The following is a 13,561-nucleotide window of genomic DNA, read 5'->3' as shown; positions in this document are numbered from 1 at the left end:
GACAACCAAGCAATTGCATTTAAACATTTACAAGACTGTAATATGCCAGTTAGGATTAGGTTATGCTCTGATTCAGGCAAACGAAGAAACTTTTTTTCCAGGATTTCATAGTGAAATTAGACCACAAATGCAAAAGTGTTGGTGTACAATTAACCAGGCTTCTTAAAATCTTGTATTTTATTTGAAGTTATTGGCTAATAGCAACAAATAGCTTCTAACTAGTGTTTTCAGGACACGTTCCCATATCTTCCAACTTTAAGTAGAAATTATTACATGAAAGATTGTACAATTTTAAAAAGCAGGATGAAGAACTGTTTGTGGAATTGGAAAATGATACCAATCTGAAGTGAAACTGGAAATTTTAAGTCAAAAGACTTTAAAATGCCCATAATTTTCATCCAATTATAAGACGTCTATTTATGGAAAAATAATAAAGTGTATAAACAAGATTTCATTAAAACAATGCTCATCACATCTCTATTTGTGGAAACAAAATGCAGGAAATAACTTTAGAAAGCCAGCCACAGGTGATTGGTTAAAGAAAACCTAATATATGTCCACATAATGGAAGAGTTTATAGCCATCAAAATCATATTATAGGTGTATGCTTATTGTTGCCTGAAAATGCTCATGATAAGTCTTTAAGTTTAAAAAGATTACAAAATTTACACAATGATATCACTCCTTAAAAATTATGTACCTAAATGCATACCAAAAACATGAGGTAGAGATAGGGTAAAATATTAATGGCAACATCTTTTATGGAGTAGGATTTTAATCAGTTTTAATGTTTTTCTTTTTTCTTATCTATATATTTCATCTTTTCCTTAATGAACATGTGTTATCTGTGTAACAAAGAAATTTTACAAAAAAGGGTAGGAAAACCAGGGAATAGAATATTCCTGTGTGAGAGAGCACATTCTTCTTTCATTATGTGAAATTAATGTCTCCTCTTGACTTTCTCTCTCTGTACCTTGAGAGTTTTATGTGAAGTGCCTTTCATATGGCAGGAAACAGGCCTGCTGTTCCCGGAAACTTTCTTTCAATCCTGAAGACATTCCACTCTTCAACAATATCATCTTGGAGTCCCTGATTACTCAGCTCCTTTTACTTATATAAATGGAACTAACAGCTCAACAGGCCCAAACACGAAAGAAAAAAAACTACACAGCCCCTCAGCCTGGAACAATGCAACAAGGATACATCTGCTAAACACTAGGTGTAGGAACAAGCTGATGGGAAAACATTCTTTAATCTTTCCAGATCAAGTCATGACACTTTGACAGATTTCGGTTGTCATACCAGGGGAGAGTCCTTGATCTACTTCAAATAAATAGAATTTTAAAAATATTAAAATCTAAAAATTTCTAAGGGTTCATTGTTGATTTTTGTTTGATACACACAAAAGGAAATAATTTCCCTTAGTTGAAGCCTCTTTCCAGGAGCTTTAATGATCAGCTACCAAATTTAGCTGCTGGCTGCACGTCTACCATGTCTATTATTCTCAGGCTTATTGATGTGAGGCCAAATCTCTTCCCTATTTAGAGTGCACAAATGCAGATGTCTCGATGAAAGGGGGAGTTGGTGGACCTTTATTCAAAAGAGCCAGGAGAACATACTGTAATGAATGGAAGCACATGGCTTCATGGCTTATGGTACTAAAAGTATATTCACACGAAAGACTCAATGGCTTTGGTTATGTTATATGAGAAATGAAGACAGGAGGGGAAGTTGTAAAGAAAGCATTCAAGAGATCGGCTTCTCATTAGAACCCCTGAGGGATTTGTCTTGTTTTGAACACTGATGCCTGCACAAGAATGTTCTTGGCAGTACTATTCATAATAGTCAACAACTGGAAATGACCCATCAACAGGCGAATGGATAAAAAAATAATAAACTGAGGTCTATTCATACGATGGAATACCATACACCCCTACAAATGAATGAATTATGGCTACATACATTATGGATGAATCTCACAAATACAATACTGAAGCCAGACACAAAAGAGTACATAGTTTATAACCTCATTTATATAAAGTCCAAAGGCAGTCAAAACCAATCTACGGTATTCGAAATCATGATAGAGTTCACCTTGGTTCGATAGTGATTGCACAGGGGCATGAGAAGGGCTTCTGGGTACTGATGATGTTCTGTTTCTATATTTAGGTGCTGGTTATGTGAGTGTGTTCAATCTGTGGAAATTATTTGTTATAGACTATGACTTGTGTATTTTTCTTTATATACTTCAATAAAAATGTTTCAGGTTCAGATTCCTAGGCCCTAAAGTGGATCTACTAAAATTTTAGGCTGTAAATTCTTTGGGGCATTCCAACGTAAAGCATGGCTGAGAATACTGAATGGATATTTCCTCAATATATCCTAGTATCTTGTGATTTTAATTTTTATTTCCCTGATGACCAAATACGGTGAGCACCTTTCCATATGCTTCTTGGCCATCTGGCTGGCCAATCACTGCGCCAGATGATCTATATCCAGTGGGGTGCAGGGGCCAGTCCCTACTAGCCCATGAGAATCAGCTATTAATTTTTTAGGAATTCTATGAGCCCATTAAAATAGCACCAGTATTAAAAACTAAATTTTGTAGGCCGGGCGCGGTGGCTCACGCCTGTAATCCTAGCTCTCTGGGAGGCCGAGGCGGGCGGATTGTTTGAGCTCAGGAGCTCGACACCAGCCTGAGCAAGAGCGAGACCCCGTCTCTACTAAAAATAGAAAGAAATTTTTTGTGGATCTCTAAATATATAGAAAAAACTAGCCGGGCATGGTGGCACATGCCTGTAGTCTCAGCTACTCGGGAGGCTGAGGCAGGAGGATCGCTTGAGCCCAGGAGTTTGAGGTTGCTGTGAGCTAAGATGACGCCACGGCACTCTAGCCCGGGCAACACAGTGAGACTCTGTCTCAAAAAAAAAAAAAAAAAAAAAAAAATTAAATTTTGTAAACTTATAGTTAAATAAATTATACTAAATCAAAGACAATACTCAAAACTCAATCACTATCTAACTTTTTACCATATTTTATTATTTATCTCTATACTTTTGAGGATATTTATGCCAATTTTATTTATATGGTGGAACTACTATATAAAGGTATGATACTGAGCCATTTCTTCCCAACTCCTCCCACATTGGCCATGGTGGGAGTATTTATACCACAGAAATCAGCAACCACTACAAATCAGGGCTTGCTTTATTGTTCTGTTGATTGTCTAGACTTAAGAAAATGATTTCAAAATGTTAATCATGCAGATGAAAGTTAAAAGTGTGCTATATGGGTAGCTGTTACACTGTGAATAGTACAAGGAAGAAATATCCTTTCAGTATTCAAGAACTATTATCTGGTTCAGCAAAGAAATCATTCGCATCATTGATGAGTGAGTACAGTTCTGACATATGCCTTGGCTATTTCATTTTTGTCTTACTCATTAATATGAAGGAAAATATCAGCCAACATTTATATGGGAACTATACCCCTTCCTCAGTTGTACCATAGGTTGGCCCATGGATAGTAGAGTTCCACGAAGACCAACAAAAGCATTCTGTGAGACTCAATTGGCTATATGGAATTTATAATAATGAATGTTGTATAGTTTATTATTATTTGTAAATTGTGTATTACACATTCTTTATGTCAGTAAAATTTATAACCATCTTGTATATGCCCGTATATGCATTCTTTTTTTTCTCCAAGAGAGCTGGCTGATTTACCAGCCCACTGTCTACACTCTCCCATATTTAAGATTCCATGACTCTTTATTATGATTTAAGAAGCAATCAAACAAAATAAGGTGGTCTACTTATAGTCTACAAAGCATGAATTTCAGGATAAGATGTGGTAACAACTATACTTTAGAACCTCACTACTCCAAGTGTGGTCCTCAGATCAGCAGCGTGGGCATCCAGGAAGAGACTGCTAGAAATGCATTATCTAAGGCCTCACCCCAAAACTCCTGACTCAGAATTTGCACTTTAACAAGAAGCGTGCTCTTAACTGCATGCATATTAAAGTTTGAGCACGGCTTTAAAAATAATTAACCCTTGGTAAGAACTGAAACTTATATTTAACCTATTTGAGATCAGTCATAAGGTTAGGGACAATCTAGAAACTGGTCATTTTTAAGCTTCTAGCCCCAGTTTAGACACTTTATGGCACTGGGAAAAACTCATAATTGCTACCCCTAAACTTAAAGAAAAGGACATACATTTTGCAATATACATTTTCCTAATACTAAAAGGGAAACTGCATCACCAGGAAAATAAAGTCTATTCTAGGCCACTTGGATTATTACTAAAAAAAGAAAAACAGGTACAAGTATAAAAAAAAATCACAGCAGTAGCTTTCCTCCATGTATATGATGAATAGGACGTGTTGCCAAAGACTTGGTTCTAAACGTCCAAAGCAGGGCAGCCAAATGCCACATGACAAAAGTGTGGCAGCTGGGGAGAAGAGTGTGACAAAACACTTCCCAGAGATGTAATTTAGGCCAGGGTAGTTATCAAATGCTGAGGGTGAAAGGGGGAAATTGCAGTGTTTATGCTTTTCCTTCCAATAGATCAGTCAGCAACACATGACAAAGAGAAAAGACAAGACCCAGCACACCCAAAATACTCTATACTGTACTTAATCGAAATTAAGGTAGGAAAGTCTTATGTGTTTCAAAATTGAGAGCAACAACTTTCTACTGGCAATAATATTCTCTAGAAATATTTCTTAGTTATTTGGCTGGAAATATGATAGTCGCTTTGAGATGCAGAGGTCCATGTAGAAAACACCTTAGATGCTTAGGAACAGAGTCTGGAAGAAAATAAGAGCCAAAAATCTCCAAGAGGAGCTTGGTATTATTTTGTAGCAGAAGCTGAAGCAATAAAATAATTCAATTCAAGTAAACGTTGGCAATCCTAGAGTTTGAAGAAAACGAATGCAATGGTGACTGGGCCACTGGTACTCAGGGAGACCGCTGGGCCTGTTTTTACCCAAGAAATATGATTACTATAACCATCCCTTGCAATATCAGAATTCAAATAACTCCAGAAAATTTAGAGCCAAAATGATATGACTGCCCTAATGTGTTACGACAGTTTCCTTTGAGATACTCTAGGAAGGCTAAGAAGAGAACTAACCCTTATTGAGCACCTACTATGTGCTTTATGCATGCGATTTTATAATATCTTCATAATCCTCTCAAGGAGATGATACTTTCCCCATTATACTAGATGAGGAAAGTGGAGTCATATTTCACCTAAGTCACATAGTTAATAAAAAGCAAGGGTTTGGTCAAAATTAAAAAGCTCCAAACAGATCACTCAACAAAGACAGCTTGGAAGGGATCGGAGTATGGGTGTTACATTCTGAATAAGAGAAAAGGACTATTCTATTTCGGTGCCATTGAAGATAAGTGAGGTTACTCTGAGCACCTGTCATATTTTCACACTGCTGGAAATTCTCTTATCACCCATTTCTGGCTGTGCCTTGGGTTTGGATGTATTTTGTACTTGGTAGTTGTATTTCTAGCTAAGTTGGAGGGTTTAGAAGACTTGGCACTTTTCAAGCAGTGTTATGTAATGGAACTGACCCCTGGCTGGGAGTTGGAGACCTGGGTTCAGCTCAGGCTGTGTCACTTATTAACCATGAGAGTGGTCGAGTTACATCTCGTCTCTGGGTGCCAGTGTTTTTCATCTACACGAGGGTGGACTACATATCCTTAATAAGAACTTTCCTGGCTCCATGATTCAACCCTCCTTGACTGAACTGTTTCAGATCATGACTTCCATCAAAATATATTAGAAATGACCCAAAGAGTCAGCAAATTTGTCTAGGCAAAACTTCTACGTAGTTCAAGTTAAAATAAATATTAAAAAAACCTCAAACCCACAAGAATAATTATTTAACTTCTATGCTCCACCATCTGCAAGAATAACTTGGAATGAAATAAAGTGTTTTTTTTTTCTGGGAGTTTATTTAGAACACATATATTAATATATTCAAATTCTTAGACAGACTTGGGTGCAAGTAGCTTCCCAGTAGCTCTTTAGCTTAACATCTCTTCCATTTTTTGCTTTTGTGAAATTGGAATTGATGATGAATATTAGCTGTAACCTGGTTAAAGTGTCTGGCATCTAGTAGGAGCATAAATGCTAGTTATTGTTACCACAGCGGTCATCAAGGGTTGGGTAACAACTCAAAGGAAATTTCTCCACAGAGGGATGGAGCCTAAGATGATAATCTCATTGATGCCGGGAACTTGCCATTCACCCGTGTCTATGCAATAAATAAACTCAGGTGCAGAATGGAGAAATGTAATTGCTTCCTTCCAGACCTATTGCTGTCATGTCTCTTCCTTTCTTTGTAAAACTTGCTATTTTGTCCTTTTGTGGACAAAGCCTGGTCAGAGACATGCTGATGTATTTGATGGCACAGATGGAGACAGCAGTCGAAGACAGGAGTGTCTGGGACATCTGGGAAGAGCAGCAGTCATACCCACACTTCATTTTCAGTGTCTTTATTTGCCCATTTTTTAATTTCTGCCCTATGTGCACAAGGAACAAAAGGTGCCAGAAAGAGAAGGCGGTGGCTTTAATTTGTTCATAAACTAAAAAAAAAAAAATTCTGATGCTGACAAATATTAATAAATAACCAATCTGTAAATATTCTGTCCATTTGAGTGACTGCCTCTGTTTCCCCAAATGTTTTCTCTTTCCCCCCCTTTTCACCACACACACTCCCCCACCTCCCTGTCCACATACGCCTTTTGTGACTCATTTTCCAGCCCTCTCCAAGTTTTGTTTTGGTGTTGTGAGGCTGGTGGGAAGCTTGAGTGGAGAAGAGAATGTGAACACAAGAACCAGATTTGAATCATCTGTGCTCTTTAAACACTATTACATGAAGCCAGAGGGGAGGAAGACGGATAGAAGGATTTAAAAATTCCTCTTTTCCACAGGTAAATTTCCTGAGCAGAAAAACATCAAAATTTCAAATGTTTCTAGCCATTTTTAAAAAGAAAGTCATGCATATTAATCAAAGCCTCCTGAAGTTCAAAAGAGAAAACAAATGATTGCTAATTAAGTGATTATTATTAGAGATACCATGCTAATTGCAAGATCCCTTTTGGCCATACCATTATATGATTCAGAGTGTAATTTTACTGCTTTAAATAAATTATAGGTTTATAGTTGCTATATTGATATTTTTATGACATACCATTATCACAACTAACCATCAATCGATTGATGATAAGGTCTTGGCCTATAATTGGGATCTTACCACTAATAATAGTGTTCTTATGGAATATGACCTATTTTGTAATGATCCACTATATAACAACTTTTACAGGACAAAGCTGTTACAGAACACCTTATAACACAATCCCTTAAATGTTTTAAAAAAAAATCTCTTCACTAATTAAGATTTTAGGGCTACTAGCTTGATTGGGAGTATCAGTACTTTAAAAAAAGATGATATCTTAAGGTTTTCTTTAATAATTTGCTCCCCATTCCAGTTTTTATTACCCCTTTATATAAAACTACAAGGATTAACAACTGTTACAAAGTATTCTGTTTTATAAAAGGGGAGGGAAGGAGGTGAGAGAAGGCTGTCAATTCAGGCAAAAACTGAAAATGTCCTGCTTAACCTTCAGATATTGGCTGTTTTCAGGATTTTGGTTGGGATTTATCTATTTATGTACCCAAATCTCCATCACACCTTTCAGACAAACTGAAGTTCCAGAAAAAAATCCAGCACTTTTAAGCACCAAGCCAAAGATGCTGTCTCAAAGATGCTGGGCAGATTAAAACAGCTCGCTATTTTGTTACAATGCTTTTGAAGCAATAATGTCTCTGAGTTTGAGATCACTGTAATTTAGTGGTTCTGGATGACTGCATAATCTCTCCCTGTTGGGTTGAAATTCTACTTTCTGTCCTTTCCCAAACTCTTACCCATTTATCATCTATCCAGACAAAAATTTTTTTTCCACACGTATATAGAACGGCAAAGTAATCCCACAGAGTGGAAAATGCTGAACTTCTGTTAAATGTACCACTGAGTCCCAATTCAGCCTTCTGGCATGTATGATCTTGATTTATTCACTCACTTTTCATGCATGTTATATTTAATATCTTACGTTTTAAATCTGTTTGTAAAATCCTTAAGGTCAGAGACCCCATGATAAGAACTTTCTTATATGTTTGACAGTGCCATACCAGAAAGTACACATGAATACTCATAATTTCACTGTTTTACTTAAAAGAATGAAATTTATTCTTTTGCAACAGCTGGGCCATTGAGTGTTATTATATGAGCTGTAATTACCAAGTTCTCTTAGGCAAATCATTCAACCTTTCTTGGAGTCAGTTTCCCTACTGGAGAAGAATTTTTCAACCAGAGTTTAGGTCTTAGAGAAAGACAGAACTTTAAAAAAATTCCTATTTGAGCCATTTAGTAGAAGTAGGAATTGAAACGTATTATGTAATCTCTCTGAATTTCCAACTCCTCACCTACAGTTTGAGACTCAAGAAAGTGATGTCACCTCACAAAGATTTTTTTAAAGGCAGAATGAGAATATAAATGTAAAGAATGCAATACATTACCTGAACCTTGATTCATGCTCAATAAATGTCAACTATTATTATATCAAGTTTCTTTCAGCTCCAGAGTGCTAAGATTAAGACAGAAGTAAAACCTCAATTATCGAGCACCCAGATCTCCCGTATCCTCAAATTCTATAGCACCATTTTGATGCCCAAAGTGAAAAAAGAAGTCTTCTAGAACACAAACTGATTCAAGGCCTATTTTTGTACCACTGTACTCATAGAATAAACAATAATTTTAATAATCATTGAACTTGTGATGTTCACAATTGAATCTCTAAAAAATGACAAAGACAGATTCTTTTAAGACAAACGACTAGAAAACCTGTTCTGAAATGCATGCTCAGAATTAGACATAGGATCTCATCAATCTACGGTCATGGGTTTGCACAAAGACACTGACCTGGCTTGCTGGAAGTGAAGAACAGAACACCCTGCTCACAGCTGGACTTACCTACATAAAAGAGAGAAATACTTTATAAATCCTGCTGCCTGTCAGGAACACATGGGGAGCCACTAAAATTTTTAACATATGTTGTTTTCTTATTTTCCCCCTGAAAAAGGGCAGAATCTGCTTTACTTTTGCTAAGTTCCAGTGTTAAAGTGGTATTTCTTTGGGTCAAATACATCTTGAAATAGCTAGGTTAACATTTTGTAGCATTTATAAAAATATATTTCTGAGCACTTGAGAATGATACAAAAAAAAAAATCATTTGGCCATAAACCCATGGATGGGAATAATGAAAATCTTACTGCATTTTACAATACAGAAGTCATAGAAGTGGGCATGTTATTCCTCCAAAATAGCATTTTTAGACAATATAATCATAATTAAAAGGCCGAAAAATTTTGGTTTTTCCTGTTATTAATATATTGTATAGTTACAAAGTTGTATTATTGAGCAATAACATCAAACTGAACATGTGTTTCTATTTCCACCTCTGTGATCACACACAGCTCTATGTACTTTAAGTTTACACTACCTTCAAAATCTGAGAACACAACAATAATGGGCAAGTTTAGAAGAATACTGATGACAACATCATTGCTTTCTAATGATTTTCCAAAGCCTTCCACACTAGGAGCAACTGGTGAAGCCTCTTTCCCACTAATGTGTCCAGATACGATCCAGAGGAAAACCTTATTTAATATATTTACGGCTCATCCACCTGTGGAGCTGTATGAAGACATTATTTATACTGAAAAGAGCTTGTGTTTATTTTCTGGCAACTAGTGACTCTCTTAGGAATCTACAAGGTTACTGGAAATGAAATATAATTCCAAATTTCTACGTAGTGTTTGTAAACAAACTTATCAGTGTATGTTTAGAAAAGTCTAAGGCTTGCCAAGATCAAACAAACATAGACCACTATTTACTGACTGCTAACAGTGAGAGGACTTATACAAAGATGAAAACCACTTATAACTTAGTATTGTTTTTGCAGTTTAGTGTAGAATGTGCAGCACAGCCTGGGTTGGGGGTGGGGGAGCCCCAAACCGGTGAAACCTCAAGCTCAGCATCTGGCTGAAGTTCAACAGGGCTCCGTGAACAGCACAGGTTGGGGAAGTTCAAAGTTAGGGCGACTCTTCCGGTCTAACTTCCTCAGATTTTCCTAGATCTGGGTGTCTCTGTGTATATATCAACCCTCATGCATTTTTCCCCCAGCAAATGTGTACAGTCAGCTCCAAAGGCACAGCTTGTGTGCTGACGTGCAAAGCCAAGTCAAAACCCTGTGCTTGGCGCTCCCTTCTAACTTTCTGGCTTGTCCAAGTCTAAATATTGACATTGCTCCTCAGTTGACATGTTAGATACTGCTGGGGATGGAAACGGCTCAGCTAACAGTAGGATCTAATGATATATTTTTACATAGTTGTGCCTTCCTTCCACTTCTTTTTTTGGGGGGGTGGATTCTCTTACCTGCACATTCCCCCCCCCCTCCCCGGTTATTTTCCCTGAAAGCTGAGCACACAGAGACAAAGTAAGGTGTTTTGCAAGCCCCTCATGGCAGCTCCTACTGTTGTCACAGCAACTCACAGCACACTCCACAGACTTGGGGTTGGGGGGAGGGGCGGGGAGCGCCAAACTGCGGGCTGACCAGTCAACTCTCAAAGGGGTGCAAACACCAGAGGGGCTAGCGTAGTCCCCTTTTCAGGTCCTCCGGCTCCCCACCACTGTCCTTCGAAGGAAAAGAGCCTTCCTGTCGACGCGGCACCACCCCCTCCCTGGCGCAGCCCGCCTGCTAAGGGTGCCTGTTGTACATTTCCTCAGCTCCAAGTTAGGGGTGCGGCTGTGCGGGCTCTCCTAGAAATCTCTTCTTCTTGCCTCTGACGTGAGGGTTCCCGGCCTCGCAGAGAGGCGAGGGCGACCCCCATAGTAGCTCGGTCCCCACAGCTCTCTCTCGGGGAGCTGCTGGCCGCTTGGCACGCCCCCGTGGGCCCCCACTTGCCACCCGCTGGGGCCGGGGCGGTGGGGGCTCCGCGGCGGCTGCTCGGAGAAGTTTCAACCATAGAGCACTCACGACACAGAACCTACCCTGAAGCCGAGCGAGACGCGAGCTCTCTCCGCCTTCAAGGGCCGGGGGAGCGGGGGGGCCCCCGCCACTCAGCAGCAGCCACGACTGCGCGCGGTCGCGGGTGTGCGGGGCCCCTGCGCGCGGCGCGCCGCCCGCCGCCCAACTTTGCACAAAGGCAGCATGGCACTGCCTCGCCTTGCCGGCTCGCCCCGCGCCGCGGCCGCTCTCGCCTGTCCGGGACGAGAGGGGCTCGCCCCTTTCCACTCGCGAGCCCTCCCCTCCTCCTGCCCCCACCCCGCTCCCAGGCGGGGCAGCCGGGCGGAACGCAGCACCCGGCACCTAGCTCCGCCGCCGTGGCGGCCACTGCTCGCACTGTGACGTTAGCAGCCTTCACGGCTATTTATATCCACACGATTGGATTTCATTCATGAAACCAGGGCCTGGTGTGTCTGTGCTCTGGGACGCGGGTTGCAAAGGTGCCTCAGCTTTACGCAGACCCGACGGGCCCGGGCTCGCAGGCCGATCGCCGAAGACAAACATGCGCAGAGCATGGGAGACCCCCACCCCTTTCCCATGCTGCCGGGAGGGGAGGGTCTAGGAGATCTGTGCCCCGGTCCCCCATCCGCAACATCCCACCCACTCCCGTACATCTGCTGGCCCTTTGTCCCAGGCTCTGGAAAAGTAAGTTGGGCCACTAACCGGCTGGGCAGCATGGCTTTCTTCCCCCTAGGAGCTGACCGGCCGCGGACTCCGAGGGAGGACATTGGCTTTTGTTTCAAAACCGAGCCCAGCTGCTGACTAAGGGCTGTGTTAGCCCAGCCTCCTCCTCCCCTGGGCGGCTGCACGTGCTGGCTGGCTCCCCCCTCTGGGTTACCTTCCTCAGCGACTTGGCTCGAGGGGTGCCCGCAGGGGTCTTAGGGACGCACCGCTGACCCCGGCGGAGTAGGGAGGTGATTTACAACCTCTTGCAAATGGCTGAGTGAGAAGGTGAAATTGACTTCTGTCCTTTCACGGGTTGTCAGCATTCTTGGAAGCCCAAGACAGCCCTTCCCTCCTCACAGAAACTTCTCACTCTTCCAGGCTGTGAGTTCTGATGGCAGAAACGGAGGGAGGGCAGTTTTCACGCATTCACATAACAAATGTTTAGGGAGTGCCCTACAGGATGTCAGGTACCCTACCAAGCTCTAAGGTGACAATGAACAGAACCAACCTGGTGCCTGCCCTCAGCGAGCTTTCAGTCTGCCTGCTAAAATTAGTATGCCTTAACAATCCCTCACTCCCAGCCTGAAAAGAGGCAACTGGGGGAGAAAGATACTATTGTGTTCAGTTACCTTAAGGACTTTATTTATTTAATACACTTTTCCTGAGGAGCTAATGTGCTAAGGGCTGGGGATGCAAAGTGACAACAAGGTATCCTTGGTGTCACTGAGCTTCTCAAGTAATGTGTTCCTGAGATACTGAAGGGCTGGGCAAAAGAAGCCCATTTTTTTTGTGTTATCCTCCAAGAAATAGGATATGTGGAAAAATTCTAAAAACAAACAAACCTCTCTGTTCCTTAGTTTCTTCTAGGAAACCATCTTCAGTTTCCCCAATGAATTACTCTCTACCCAGGGTTCCCAGATGAATTTCAGTCCATAAGATATTTCTGCTTTTCCCCACTAGTTTTCTTGGAGGCAAAGGCTTGTCTGGTGCTCTCTGAATCCCCTAGAGACTCCAGGACACAGTAGAATTCAATGTTTTTACCAGGAAAGATATCACGGGCAACTTGCTTTGTTTAAGCCATTCTCACTGCACTGTTTTTGGAAATGGAGTGAATAAGGCCCTAATCTTTGATACCAGAAAGAGGGTAGTTGAAAAGCCAAGTACAGATGTCCACTCTAAGAACTTCAAGACAGATACATGAGGGGTGGTCATTTGCTGGCATAAAACTCACTTCCCTTAGTCTATTTAAAAATGACTCCATTTTGAAAGGCTTAATCAATATACATTCTTTTCAGGAACACATTTCTTGGGAAATGTTAATTAACCCTGTTCACTCCTATCAATCAGTCCTCTTCATTGCAAGACATTTCTCTTCAAACTGCTCTGGCAGCTAAGAAATATGGTAGAAACTCAAAAGAAATGGGAATTAACATGTATTGGACTCCTCATATGTTGCAGATACAGGGCTAGGTTTTAGGCTTAAAACACATTTTCTCATTTGATCCCCACAGCAATGGATGAAGGAGGTGCTATTATTGTCATGATTATTTGATAGGTGAGGTAACAGGCATGGAAAAGTTAATTTTGTGAGGTTATAACAGTTGCATTTGCACCTGGGTTGGCCTGTGGCAAAGTCTTATTTTATCACTGACCTGCTTTTCAACATCACACCTTTCCTCAGTTTCTTCTATTTTCTCAGTTATAAACTAAAAAGAGTTAAGTGGCATGCCTCTCTTAAATAACAGG

General features: G+C 40.6%; 1 protein-coding gene across 1 annotated transcript in view; it reads right to left on the bottom strand.

Annotated features, from left to right (window-relative positions):
- The window catches only part of RHOBTB1 (Rho-related BTB domain containing 1), a 65,149-nt gene extending 53,711 nt beyond the window's left edge, over positions 1-11,438 (bottom strand). Inside the window, exons 1-2 of the mRNA XM_012657715.1 lie at positions 11,134-11,438; positions 9,004-9,054 (exon numbers count right to left, since the gene is read on the bottom strand). The gene's annotated coding sequence lies outside the window, so the exon portion shown is untranslated. The remainder of the gene's footprint in view (positions 1-9,003; positions 9,055-11,133) is intronic.
- Positions 11,439-13,561: the final 2,123 nt, after the last annotated feature.

This window comes from Propithecus coquereli, unplaced genomic scaffold (assembly GCF_000956105.1).
Source record: "Propithecus coquereli isolate 6110/MARCELLA unplaced genomic scaffold, Pcoq_1.0 Scaffold115, whole genome shotgun sequence".
Lineage (NCBI taxonomy): Eukaryota > Metazoa > Chordata > Mammalia > Primates > Indriidae > Propithecus > Propithecus coquereli.
Note: the sequence above shows the minus strand (reverse complement) of the source record. Positions and strands in the feature narration are given on the sequence as shown.